Genomic DNA, 14,680 nt, shown 5'->3' with positions numbered 1-14,680 from the left:
CTCAAATTTCCTCCCCATTTGCCAATAACTCTTGTGCAACACCTAAAGGGTTAACAATGTATGCAAAATCAGTTTTGAATACCTTGAGGGGTGTAGTTTCTTAGATGGGGTCATTTTTGGGTGGTTTCTATTATGTAAGCCTCGCAAAGTGACTTCAGACCTGAACTGGTCCCTAAAAATTGAGTTTTTGTAAATTTCGGAAAAATTTCAAGATTTGCTTCTAAACTTCTAAGCCTTATAACATCCCCAAAAAATAAAATATCATTCCCAAAATAATTCAAGCATGAAGTAGACATATGGGGAATGTAAAGTCATCACAATTTTTTGGGGTATTACTATGTATTACAGAAGTAGAGAAACTGAAACTTTTAAATTTGCAAATTTTTCCAAATTTTTGGTAAATTAGGTATTTTTTTGTGCAAAAAAAATAATTTTTTTGACTTCATTTTACCAGTGTCATGAAGTACAATATGTGACGAAAAAACAATCTCAGAATGGCCTGGATAAGTCAAAGCGTTTTAAAGTTATTAGCACTTAAAGTGACACTGGTCAGATTTGCAAAAAATGGCCAAGTCCTTAAGGTGAAAATGAGCCCGGTCCTGAAGGGGTTAATATACCTATCCGGGATCCAAACTGGAGAATTCCTAAAGAGATAGAGTAACTGAGGGAGAATCACCATCTTGACTAAGGATATTCTATCCGCCTTTGACAAAGGTAATCGAAGCCACGTTGTTATTTGCAACCTTAACTTATTTATCAATGGCATCAAGTTAAGCGGAATAAAATCTTCCGGCCTTGGGTAGACTGTAATGCCAAGGTACTCAAAGGAGTCCGCAATTTTTAGAGTGTTTAAAGGACTATCCTTGGGGAATGAGAATTTATCTAAGGGCATAGTTGTTGTATCTAGTGGCATAATCGTGGTTTATCCCAGTTTACATCCAGACCTGAAGCTTCTCCAAAAGAATGTATTGTTTGCATAATAGATAACAGGGTAGAGTTTGTCTGTTGAACATAAAATAAAACATCATCGGCATATAAAGAAATGCAATCTTCCGTTTCCAATACCCCAAACCCTAGTATCCCAGGATCTTGTCTAACCCTGGCAGCCAAAAGGTTCAATATAGATATCAAATAGAAGAGGATAAAGTGGACATCCCCGGCGAGTGCCCCTGGTCATGGGGAAACGTCTTGTAAGATGTCCATTTATATTCAGTCTTGCAGTAGGAGATCTATAAGGAAGTTTAACCATATTAATAAACCTAGAGCCAGAGCCCATCGTGTGAAGCACTCTCCATAGAAACCCCCACTCAACTCTATCAAAGGCCTTAGACGCATCTATAGACAGGATGGATCGTGAAGGCCCTCCAGACGTCTGTATATTAGAGAATAGACGGTGTCGATTATAATGAGTCCCCTTGTTGGGAATAAAGCCATTTGGGTCTGGATGTAGAATTGATGTCATAACACTAGAGAGCCTCATAGCCACGATTGTAGAATAAAGTTTAACATCCGTGTTAGGCCTCATGCACACGACCGTTGTGTGCATCCGCTCCGTTATTTTTCACAGTTTAGCGGAGGTCCCATTCATTTCTATGGAGCTGTGAAAAAAAACTGATAGTCATCCATTTTTTCTCTGTGTCCGTGATTCCAGTCGGTCCAAAAAATATAACCTGTCCTATTCTTGTCAGTGGAAAACGGAGGACGGACCCATTCAAGGCAATGGGTCCGTCCAAAAAAACGGATGCACAACTGGTATGTCATCCGTGTCCGTGTCCGTTTTTTTCTACAAGACCTTGGTGCAATAAAATTACACTTTTCATTAGCCTTCCTTTTTTTTCCTTGTCAGACAAAAAAAAAGGAAGACACAAGGAAACACAACTGAAGCCAAATCACTGACAGTGAAAAAACACGTGTGCATGAGGCCTTAAGGAGAGAAATCGGTCTATAGGATCCCAGCTCATTAGGGTCTTTACCCTTCTTTAATATTACTGTTATCACGGCCTCTGTCATCGTTTCTGGGAGGACTCCGTCTGTTATGGAATCAGAGAATGTTCTCCACAGATGGGGAAACACAACCTCCCCATATTCACGATAAAACTCATACGGGAGTCCATCCAATCCGGGGGGAAGAGTTACCTGAACAGGCCTTCATTGCATTCTCTATCTCTTGAGGGAAAAGGTCCATCTCCAGACGTTCCTTTTGCCCATCTGTAAGAACCGGAAGGGAAATAGAGTCCAAGTATGCGTCCATCGCCGCCTCTGAGAGGACACTGTCTGATTCATATAATTCAGAAAAGTATTTTATAAATACTTCTAATATTCCCTCCTGATCTTCCACAATAGTACCATCAGACGTGCGAATACTACCGATCTCTTTCTTTGGATCCTGGCTTGGTATCACTCTAGCCAGCATCTTCCCAAGGCCTCTGTTGTGCTTTATCCAGAAGGAAGTCAGAGAAAGCCTGGCTTGTCCTCTTCATAATCTCTCTACCCTCCTCCGTCTTCCCTTGGCCATTCCTTCAGCGGCTGCTTCCTCTAGTTCTTTCTCCTTCATCGCATAGCGCTTGCTCAGATTTGCAATTGTACCAATAAAAATCCCTCTCATAAATGCTTTAAACGTGTCCCAGATATATTGAGATTTAGCTGAGGCATAATTCCTATCCCAAAAGGCAATAATCTCCTTTTCTATCCGATTGTGATTATCAATTATTAATAGCCAATGGGGATTCCATCTAAATGGAGGCTTCACTCTCTAGTCATTCTCACCCGTACACAGCTCTATTGAGACGGGAACTTGGTCTGAAACGGATCTGGCCTCATATTTCATACGTTTAACACAATTTAAATAGCCTTTATTTATCAAGGTCAGATCAATTCTAGACATAGATCTTCCAGATTTACTGACACAGGAAAAAGCTCTTTTCTCCTTAAATAGATATTCCCAGACATCCACGAGGCCACCTCTTGGCAAATCCAATACAACCTGTCTATTTACCTTGTCCCCTAGACCTCGAACATTCCATGTAAGTATTCTTATAATCATTAATTAATCCTAAGATGCCCAAGTACCACCCTCCTCACGCCTCACTCCGTTCCCCACCTCGGCTTTGGACGCATCGCAGCAATCCCTCCCCCCCTCCCCCCAATCCCAAACCTCAAACCTCGATTACCCTTTGATTCGTGACTAAAAGAAAGACCTTTTAACTAGGACCATCCCTCCCCCGCTCCCCCGCTGAACCTCCAACAATCAAAAAAAAGAAAAAAGAGAAAGAATTTTTTTTTAAGCATTATTACTATCCAGCCAATCAGTGGCCAGCTCTGGAGTATCGAAAAAAAAACAGAGTCATTAAACATAATCCTTAACTTGGCCGGATACAAAAAAATAAAAAAAAATAAAAAAAAGAGTACTTGCCCTGAAGGCGTTTTTTAACTTCTATGAAAGTACACCTCTTATCTTGAACGTCTTTGGAGAAATCGGGGAAGAGGAGGAGTTTACCCCCATTATACAAGATCGGAGGGGACTCCCGTGCTCGCCTCAAGATCATGTCTCTATCACTGGCGGCTAGCATCTTAATAATTACGGTCCTTAGTCTCCCCCTCCAACAACCAGGCTCCAACCAGGCTTCTTCCGTGGTAGCGCTGGCACCAGGGCAAAGTACCGCTGGTCTATGCCCACTCAGCAACCCACCAAGGCAGTCTACCAGTCCCCCACACAGCCGTAGTGAGGCACATGGACAAGTTTATCCCTTGCTCAGGTGTAGTAACCATTTATTGTGGGTGGGCTGTACTGCTGATTCTATTTTGTGGGTGGGCTGCTGGACTAACAAGGGCACTGACCGGCAGAAGGTCAGATACCCTGTTAGTCTGTTTGGAAAAGGGGAGAAATGTGGCGAAACCAACCTCGCCACTGGGTGGTGGAGAAGCCTGGTTGCCAGCCTCTTGCCCCAGGATTATGGGCCCTCTCATCAGCCCATGCTAAACTTAAATCCCATGGCGATTTGACTGTGTTTGTGGCATCTGAGCGCTGTTTGGATATATTGAGCGCTCAGATCCAAGCCATCTGGGGATATGTTAAATGTCTATGTTTACTGTAATGGTTGGGACATTGTATATTTGAGCAGTGATGCCTGTCCTATTGTCTCCACGTGTGTATTGGCGATTTCCCTTTGTCCTGAGAGATAATTGAATTACTCCTCGGTTGTCTCCAGGACAAAAGACATTGTATATTCTCCTGCCTAATTACATCAACCCATTGTGTAAGGTAATTGTATCACAGGCAGAGGGGAGGATTTTGTGTGGGAGTGTTTTACTGTATTGTACGTGTTTATTGGTTGTTTTTACAAAACCCTGTGGGTGGTACTAGTGTGTAACAATGTTATATAAGATCAATAAATGCACAGCTCTGGGTGACCACTGCTTTGCCCTCAACACGGAGCTTGGTCTCGTTCTTGGGGGGATTCACTGTATGCTGTTAGACTGATTGCTAGGAGTGTAAGCTGCTTGGGTGCGTTTCCTATTCGTCTGCTAGCAGCTATTCGTGAAGTTCCGTTCGGGAGTTTGGAGCATTCCCTTGTATGCCGTTACACCCTCAATCTTCAATCTTCCATAGAAAAGGTTAGCATTTGATGATTAGTTGGAGAGAGCTGGGAAATGGGGATTAAGACTACTGTCCGGTGGGGTTGGTTGAAAATTAGTGGGGTTAGGCTGGGCAGAGAGACAGAGGGGATAAACAGAGAAAGAGTCCAGGAGGGGGAGATTAACAAGGATAGATCTCACCAGTCCGGGGGGCTTCCACTATGGTTCAGCCTCAGTCCGCGTCGAGGAGAGACCAGCAAGACAGCTGTAAACACCGGTCGGCCAAACCAAAAGCAGGAGAGGAGGGGAGGAGGAGAGCGGTCCACCGCTGGAGAAGACTGCAAAGCTGTGAAGCCGGAATTCAAGCAGAGCCAGCGCCACTGCAGAGGGATAGCAGAGGAGGAGGATAAAACCCCAAGGCATCGGAGTCCCAGGAGACACAGGAGGGTAGCAGCCACGAACACCCAGGCCGTACTATCACCCCACCACACAACAGGAGAAAGGCAAGCCGGCAATCCACTGCTCTCGATGCGCTCACAGCTCTGGGAGACCCGCACAGACTCAGAGACTTCTACGAGGGCACAATCCAGCGCAGCGTCCAGTACTTGGTACGGAGGTATTCCAGCATTGGGGGAGGGGGGAGAGCATAACGCTACGTGCTCACGTCATCAGGTCCTGCCCATCCTATCAGTATCTGACCTATAGACACATCACTTATCAGCTCTAGACTCTGTTGCTCCCCTCAAACATAACAAAATCCGAAAAATCAACAGAGAACCCTAGCACACCATTACACCCATCCTCAAAAAGCCATTCCTTAATCAGTCTTCTTTGTCTAGTTATCACTCCAAACTCTCTCTGAAACGTCTATCCAAACGAATAGCCAAAGACATTGCGTTCTCCAAAGTATCTGGGTATTCATGAAAAGCCAGAGCATCTTTCAACCTTTCAGATAACCCCTGACAAAACTGGCTACGTAACGCGCGGTCGTTCCACCCTGACTCAGTAGCCCACCTCCTAAACTCTGTGCAGTAAACCTCAGCAGTATGTTTACCCTGTAGTAAGTTACGTAATTTTGATTCTGCCATCGAAACTCGATCTGGGTCATCGTAAATCAATCCCAGGGCTTTAAAAAATTCCTCCACCGACCGGAGGGCCAGAGACCCGGGCGGCAGAGACAAAGCCCAGGATTGTGCGTCCCCTTTAAGCAAAAACATGACGATACCCACCCTCTGATCCTCATTACCTGATGAAAATGGGCACAATCGAAAGTACAAATTACATGACTCTTTGAAACGGAAAAAATCATCAGTACCCCCTGCAAATTTCTCAGGAAGAGCGACTTTAGGCTCCCCAACAATTTGACCTGTACCTGAAGCAACACCCTCTGACACTGTGTGACCGTACTACGTAGATCCGCAACCTCCAGGGACAAACCCTGCATGTGGTCAACCAGTGCATCAATTGACGCCATCACATAAACCCTGAGCAATGGCAGTCACAGTATGGCAGATTATAATGTCACGGCGGACGTGCACTCAATATAAAAGATAACACACCAACCAGGCTCTGGATGAGAGACAGGAAAAGGGTCACCTCCTAGTTTATCCCTGACCTCTTTCCCTGCACTGCTCAGCCCACAGGCAGACCTTGAAGGTAGGTGTGCTGTGTCCTCCAGCCTGGACTGACAAAACCCTGAACTCCCTGAGATGGTGAAGTGGGGAGATAGGAGAAGCCTGCTCGCACAGAACCTGGATGGGAAAGATGACACCAACAACCAAACTAGAAATTACACTTATCTCTTGAGAGCAGGAACTGACAGCCAACCTTCCCTCCAAACTTCCCTGACCAAAATGATCAGTATAATCCGCTCAGAGCACTTAGCTGGAGACCATTTAAACTAATGACTCCACCCAGTGCACCTGATGCGAGGCGGATCCAGCACAGCATCAAAACAAATACTAAACTCATGCTGCTATCCTGGCCGACCTCCGCACATCGTCAGAGTGGGGCATGACATCCTCACTGGGGAGACACTCGCCCCGCCAACGCTGTACATCTTCCAGGGCCTCGTGCCGGACGCCTTTCCAGACTGCATCCCTCCAGTCCGGGTCATCCTCCTGCTCGTAGTGGAACGCTGTTCGAAGGCTAGCCGATTCCATCCTGCTGTAGCCAGGGGCGCTGTACGGATACTAGCGTTGCCCTCAATTTTGTAAATCCACGAACTGTGTCTCCGAGCTGCTTCTCCTCTCACTAGGACGCCATCCCACTGCTTGCCACAAATCAAACGGATCTCCTGGCACCCCGACCAAGTACCTCCGTCGATAGATGCTCCTAGTGCTTCCCGAGGACTCCAAGCATTCCACTTGACACCGTAAGCACTGCAGACCCCACGAACCGCCGAAGCTTGGTTGAGGTCTCACCGTCTCCTACCCACCCTGGACCTATGACAAGGCTCCAGTGGGTTAACCTCTCCTAAATCCAGAGAGCAGGAACAGCTCTTACAAGAGCTAGGAGTTATAGCCAGGGGAGTATACAGCAAATAGCAATCTCCATACACATGAGACGAGGCTCTATGTTTAATGTAAAACAGGAACTCTTTATTGAACACAAGCATTGACTTATACACATTTTCCAACAAGGTTACCACCTGACTCCAGCTGTATCGCACCGCACGCTCCAGCCCGAAGATTTTACCTTTTTTTGTACGAATAAAGGATTTGAACCACGCCGGTGAGTGCTGCTTTTCTATTCCTCTCATGTTTAAAAAGAGTTAAATGTCCATAGCTGTTGGGAGACGGCAACAACGGGGGCGTCGGACAGATGCAGAAACAAAGGGGAGTTGTTAAACAAAGCCCTAGTCAAGTACTTCACCACCACCTGTCTTCTCACCAACTCAGACCCCAGCACCAGATCAATGTGTAACATCCTGAAGTAACATCCTGAACTTCTGTTCCCCTGCTTCATAATGTTAGGTATATGCATAATGTCATCTGGTAAAAGTTTGCATCATTTTCCCCATAATGTGCATTTTCCAGGTCTGTTGCATTATATTTATGCTGTAATATTCATGTACACCAGCAGGTGGCAGCATTATGTAGCAGAATCAAGCCAGTTAGTATATCTAGACTGGAATAAACCATTCCAGGCTAGCTTCCCCCTATCTGAGGAGGAGTGGAATGTTCCCACATCCTACTTCAGAGGGAGGACAGAAAGTTCTAGGCAGTGTTCAAGCCACCCCCTGTTGGGGTAGGCTGTGTGAATAGGAGCTCCCAGAAACAAGGATCCCAACCAAGGATTTAGGCCTCTCTAAGGCCCAAAGCAACCTTCCCAGCCTGAGTTCCTTACCTCAGCTGGATGACAAAGAAAGCAGCCATCTTCAGAACTACTAGATCTCCAGGAAGAAACCACCATTCCCTGCCAGCAGTCCTGTAAGTACAGATTCCAAATACAAGGAGAAGATAAGTACCTCCATAGCTAGTCAGGCCCAAACAAAGCAGAACCCAAGACAGAGCAGAAGACAGATACCTGCCAGATTCTGTACTAGATGCAGAAGATATATATAATTCCTGCCACATATTGCCAATACCTGCTGGGACCTAAAGACTATTGCTGTAACATTGTATGGATCTAGAGCTGCATAAGATAACCTCAAGTAAAGACAAGTTGGACCCTATTCTCTGTGTGGAATTCCATCATTCCTCCATTACTCCTATTTACAACACTCAATTTGTTGCATGTGAGCCAGGATACAGGAGTCCAGCCATACTAAGGTAGGAGACACCGTTGACACAATACAGAGACAATATCCCCCTCTGGCATTCCTAGCCTAGTACATGAGCTATACCATCTTAAAGGGCCCTTTTACAGTACCTGCGCAAGCTGCAACTGGCGTCACAAACTTAGTTACACCTAAATTTGACCCACTGCATAGCAGCCCCAATGACCCAGTGTTCTGCTCATTGCAAATGCGTGATAAAGCCTTGTGTGATCTGGTATAGCAAGAAAACTGACGCACCTTGGGGTGTCGAATACGCCACAGATCTATCAGGGCCACCTCCTCCAACAATCTACCAAAGGCTGATACAGGACCATCAGCGTCTGCCTGCGCCCCCCCGTATCTATCCCAGTAGGGATGAATAGTATTGTTGAAATCTCCACCATAATGACTGGTATATCAGGGTTACTATTAATAAATGTCAGAGCACCTCTTAACGCCACACTGCTATAAGATGGAGGGATATATAGTGATACTAACAGATACTCCTGCGTGAAGATAATACAGTGTATGCAGATAAATCGGCCGTCAGGGTCAATCTTGGATGACTGAACCTGGAAGGGAATTGATTTATAGACCAGGACACTAACCCCTCGGGAATAGCTAGATAATGCCGAGTGGAACGTAGGACTCATCCATGACCTATGGAATGACTGTGCCCCCTCCTTCGTAAAGTGGGTTTCTTGCAAACATCTCTCATATATATAAAAACGAGTTTCTGTCTGTCTGTCTAGACGTGTCTAGATGTTCTTTATGCGCGACCAAACGACTGGACCGATCTTAACCAAATTTGGCACATAGGTACATCAGGTGTCCGGGAAGGTTTTAGACCGGGTATCAGCTCTCTAGGACGTACCGTTCCTGAGATATTCCCAAAAAATGACCCACATTAGCCAATAGTACCTGAGTGGGACTAATAGTGACAAAAGTCTCACTGATATTTCAAGATTCAAAGCTGCCAGTGGCCCACAGTGTGAAGTGTGGGGAAATATCCTTTTAAAATATAGCCTTTATAAGATATGCGATAAAATATACACCACAGGATGCATCAACAATACAAAACATATATAAGGGGGTTCGGGGATAGATGCCCCACTGCTGGTGAAGCTAAGGTAAGCAATGAAACTGCTGCGCCTGTGTGTACGCACGCAGTCTTACCTAAAGCAAAGGTAAGTATTAAACCGGCCGCGCCCTGTGGACGCAATCAGTCTCACCTGACCAACAACAATACAAGACATAAAAGGGGTTCCAGGATAGATACCCCACAGCCGGTTGATACAATGGTAAGTATAGAACACTGCTGCGCCTGTGTGGACGCAAGCAGTCTTACCCGACCAACCAGGTGACCAGGATCGGCATGACGGGGAATGATGCTGTGATAGAACTGGGTGTAGAACAGAGATGCAGTCACGGGAGTGTGAATACTGTGCCCTATATCACCCTATACACTTGGTAGGAAGGGGGCTGCTCCCATACTGCCTGTCTACACAGAGCACTCGCCCTGAAAAGGATGACCCCGTCAGGATACCTGTCCCTAGTTATGGACCTGGTCACTAGTCTAACAACAATTATTAATAACTACAGACCTCCCGACGTGGCACGTTTCTGTCGTGTCGACTCCTCAGGGGGATTCAGTACATGTAGAAAGGAAGAAACAATAGGTACCACCTATAACTGCAGATAGCAGGTAAGCATATCCTGCAGTAACGTGGTTACACTACAAGGGTAGGCTCAAGCACTCAATATAGGAGCCTGAGGGCAGACATCCGTGGTGCAGGATTGCCGTGCTGCAGAGGGATAGATGCTCCTCCGCTTGTTGGTGTGTGAGGATATAGTGATCCTCGCTAAAGGTAATATCCCTATGGTTTAGGGGGTTCCTCAACCAATACCAGCCACACTGACACATACCTTGTTGGAGTTTAAATAGAGCCCAAACGCGCCTCTTCTTGGGAGACCGCCCTGTCAGCATCTGCGTCGGCGTCTGACGTCACGCGCATGCGCCGCGACGCACCAGACGCCACCGCCCATACCACATGATTATAGCGACCAATCCGATCCAGGGGCGGAGGGTGTGAGCGGTTACCTAGGAGACTATGTCAACAGGAAGTAACCACACAGCACGTCTCTTGATAGAGGCGTCTGTGATGACGCTATGACACAGAATCATAGCAAGATGACAAGGGGGGAAATATTGTGGTCATGGACTCGGCGCACTATAAGAATATGTGCAGGAACATACTGTCAGACAAAGGGACGTATGAAGTTCTGAATCACGACCCCACTGAGGGTTATAGGCGAGAACTGAAAAATATTTTGGATGAGGCGAAAACCTCCAATGTCATCACTGCCGAGGAATTTGCTTTTCTATTTCCTTTGCATCCCCGCAAATCTACATTCTAGAGTCTCCCCAAAGTGTATAAGGGGGTCAGTCCTCTGAAGGGGAGACCCATAGTGTCGGGGGTGGACAATCTCAACCAGAATCTTGGTATTTATATCGATCAGGTATTGGCACCCTTTGTTACAGCTCTCCCCTCCCATGTCAGGGACACTACTGACCTCCTTAAACGTCTGGAGGGTCTGACATTGGAGGAGACATGCCTTCTTTCCAGCATTGATGTTGAGGCCCTCTATTCATCTATACCGCACAATCTGGGCCTCACCGCGGTAGAACACTTTCTACGGTCACGGGGATGTCAGTATCGCGCCCACAGCCAATTTGTCCTGCGTCTTCTTGAGTTTACCCTAACACGTAATTTTTTCACCTTTGACGGGAGGACCTACCACCAGCTCAGGGGTACAGTGATGGGGTGTCCATGTGCCCCGTCGTATGCAAATTTATTCCTGGGCTGGTGGGAGGAAACCATCGTTTTTAGGGAAGAAGAGGCGTTGGATACTTATGAAATTGGCTTGTGGGCGCGATACATTGATGACATCTTTATACTCTGGAATGGAGAACAAGGGACTTTTGAAACCTTTGTCCAACATATCAATCAGAATAACATAGGCATGCGTTTTACGTGTGAGTCGCACCCTACATCACTGCCATTCCTGGACACTAAAATCTCCAAGAATGCAAGGGGGGAACTTGACACGTCAATTTTTAGGAAGGAGAGCTCTACGAATTCCCTCCTGAGATGGGAGAGTAACCATCCCCTCCCACTCAGGAGAGGAATTCCTAGGGGCCAATACTTGCGACTACGACGCAACTGCTCAGACAAACATGATTTTATTCACCAGGCAGCTGATTTAAGGTCGAGATTTTTGTCCAGGGGCTACCCCGACTATGTGTTGAGAGCAGCGTTCCAGTCAGCCCTGTCTCGTCCAAGAAGCTCGTTGCTCACCCCTAACCCACCATCCACCCCGCAAACCAGGATCATGAGAATAATCACCAATTTTGATAGGGGGTCCCAACAAGTCAGACAGATTATAAAACGTCACTGGGAAGTCCTCAAAATGGACCCTGACTTGAAAGATGTCTTGGGTGATCAACCACAAATCACCTACCGCAGGGGACCAAATATCCGTGACAAACTCGTGCACAGTCATTATGCACCTGATCGCACGAAGACCACATGGTTGCGATGTAGGATCCAGGGTTGTTATAGATGTGGTGATTGTATAGCGTGCAAGCGCATACGAGTTACCAAATCCTTTGTGAGCAGTGTGACAGGCAAAACATATTCAATCCCACATTTCATTAACTGTAAATCCAGAGGGGTCATTTACCGGATCCAATGTGAATGTGGGATTGAATATGTAGGGAAGACGATACGGGAATTCAGGAGACGGATAGGGGAGCATATAGGGGATATCTCACACAAACGAGATACCCCAATCTCAAAACAGGTACATACTGTGCATAATGGTAAAGCCTCCTTGAAGTTCCTGGGTATCGATCTTGTTAAGCCTCCCTTGAGAGGGGGCGACTGGGATAGGTGTCTACTTCAACAAGAATCTAGATGGATATTCCATCTCAAAACATCTGCACCTCGTGGCCTTAATGAAAGGCTTGATTATGGGTGCTTCATATAGATTGCGGTGATGGCCCCTTTAAAAAGGATATATCCCAGGTTAACGGTGACATCCCGTTCTAAGTGATGGGATGAACCCACTTGAAACATTCATTTCCTCATTATTAATTCAAATCCACTTTGCCTCATGTGTGTAATTCCCTGTAACCTGTCCGTGTCCTTGTATTTCCTGCAAAAAATGTCAGTCTAATCTTGCTATGATTCTGTGTCATAGGGTTATCACAGACGCCTCTATCATGAGCCGTGCTGTGTGGTTACTTCCTGTTGACACAGTCTCCTAGGTAACCGCTCACACCCTCCGCCCCTGGATCGGATTGGTCGCCATAATCATGTGGTATGGGCGGCGGCGTCTGGTGCGTCGCGGCGCATGCGCGTGACGTCAGACGCAGATGCTGACAGGGCGGTCTCCCAAGAAGAGGCGCGTTTGGGCTCTATTTAAACTCCAACAAGGTATGTGTCAGTGTGGCTGGTATTGGTTGAGGAACCCCCTAAACCATAGGGATATTACCTTTGGCGAGGATCACTATATCCTCACACACCAACAAGCGGAGGAGCATCTATCCCCCTCCAGCATGACAATCCTGCACCACGGATGTCTGCCCTCAGGCTCCTATATTGAGTGCTTGAGCCTACCCTTGTAGTGTAACCACGTTACTGCAGGATATGCTTACCTGCTATCTGCAGTTATAGGTGGTACCTACTGTTTCTTCCTTTCTACATGTACTGAATCCCCCTGAGGAGTCGACACGACAGAAACGTGCCACGTCGGGAGGTCTGTAGTTATATTTTTTGTTGTTAGACTAGTGACCAGGTCCATAACTAGGGACAGGTATCCTGACGGGGTCGTCCTTTTCAGGGCGAGTGCTCTGTGTAGACAGGCAGTATGGGAGCAGCCCCCTTCCTACCAAGTGTATAGGGCTAATTAGGGCACAGTATTCACACTCCCGTGACTGCATCTCTGTTCTACACCCAGTTCTATCACAGCATCATTCCCCGTCATGCCGATCCTGGTCACCTGGTTGGTCGGGTAAGACTGCTTGCGTCCACACAGGCGCAGCAGTGTTCTATACTTACCATTGTATCAACCGGCTGTGGGGTATCTATCCTGGAACCCCTTTTATGTCTTGTATTGTTGTTGGTCAGGTGAGACTGATTGCGTCCACAGGGCGCGGCCGGTTTAATACTTACCTTTGCTTTAGGTAAGACTGCGTGCGTACACACAGGCGCAGCAGTTTCATTGCTTACCTTAGCTTCACCAGCAGTGGGGCATCTATCCCCGAACCCCCTTATATATGTTTTGTATTGTTGATGCATCCTGTGGTGTATATTTTATCGCATATCTTATAAAGGCTATATTTTAAAAGGATATTTCCCCACACTTCACACTGTGGGCCACTGGCAGCAACCACATTAGCCAATACAAGCCTGCAAGTCTTTCTCTTCAAATCCCAACTGCCATAAACACAGTTTTGCTCCAGGTTACCATAACAACCAGCCATTTTTCTTTCCTGCTTAAAGGGGCGGGCACTGTGGAGGTCACTGTTAAAGGGGCGGTCACTGTTAAAGGGGCGGGCACTGTGAAAGTCACAGTTAAAGGGGCGGCCACTATGAAAGTCACTGTTAAAGGGGTGGCCACTGTGAAAGTCACTGTTAAAGGGGCGGTCAATGCTAAAGGGGCGGGCACTGTGAAGGTCATTGTTAAAGGGGCGGGCACTGTGGAGGTCAATGTATATCAGATGTTTCTGTGTGTCATAAAAGATAGACAGTTTCCCCCATAACAGTGACCTCTACAGTTATAAAAAGACACTAAGTCCCGACACAAGCGCACAGAATAGTCACGTCAAAAAAAGATACTAAGTCCGGACGCAAGCGCATACAACATCAACAATAGAAAAGTAACTAAGTATCGAACGCAAGCGCAAAAGAAACATTGTGATTAGCTGACAATCTGACCATCGTGACCGACGGAACCGCACCTGGATAGGTCTATTCACATGCTCTTCAACACGAGAAATAATTCTATTGGACAATACTGAGCGGAAACCCGCCTCACAGATATACAAGTCCTTACAAACGAAACACTCGTGTTGCTAGTAGCTCCTTACCCCCCTGAAGAAGCCGCATCTCGCGGTGAAACATGTTGGGGGAGCTGCACCATTAGTTTTTAATGATTATGGCAGGGCAAAGGAATGATTAACTGGACGGCGATCTGCAGACGCCGCTTATAGACATATATTATAGGGGCAGAAAATAGGCAAAAATGCGGGCGGTAAGAGCCGCTATGAGTACTTGATAA

Source organism: Bufo bufo, chromosome 2 (assembly GCF_905171765.1).
Source record: "Bufo bufo chromosome 2, aBufBuf1.1, whole genome shotgun sequence".
NCBI classification, from domain to species: domain Eukaryota; kingdom Metazoa; phylum Chordata; class Amphibia; order Anura; family Bufonidae; genus Bufo; species Bufo bufo.
The sequence above is the reverse complement of the archived record's forward strand: the minus strand, read 5'-3'. Positions refer to the sequence as shown.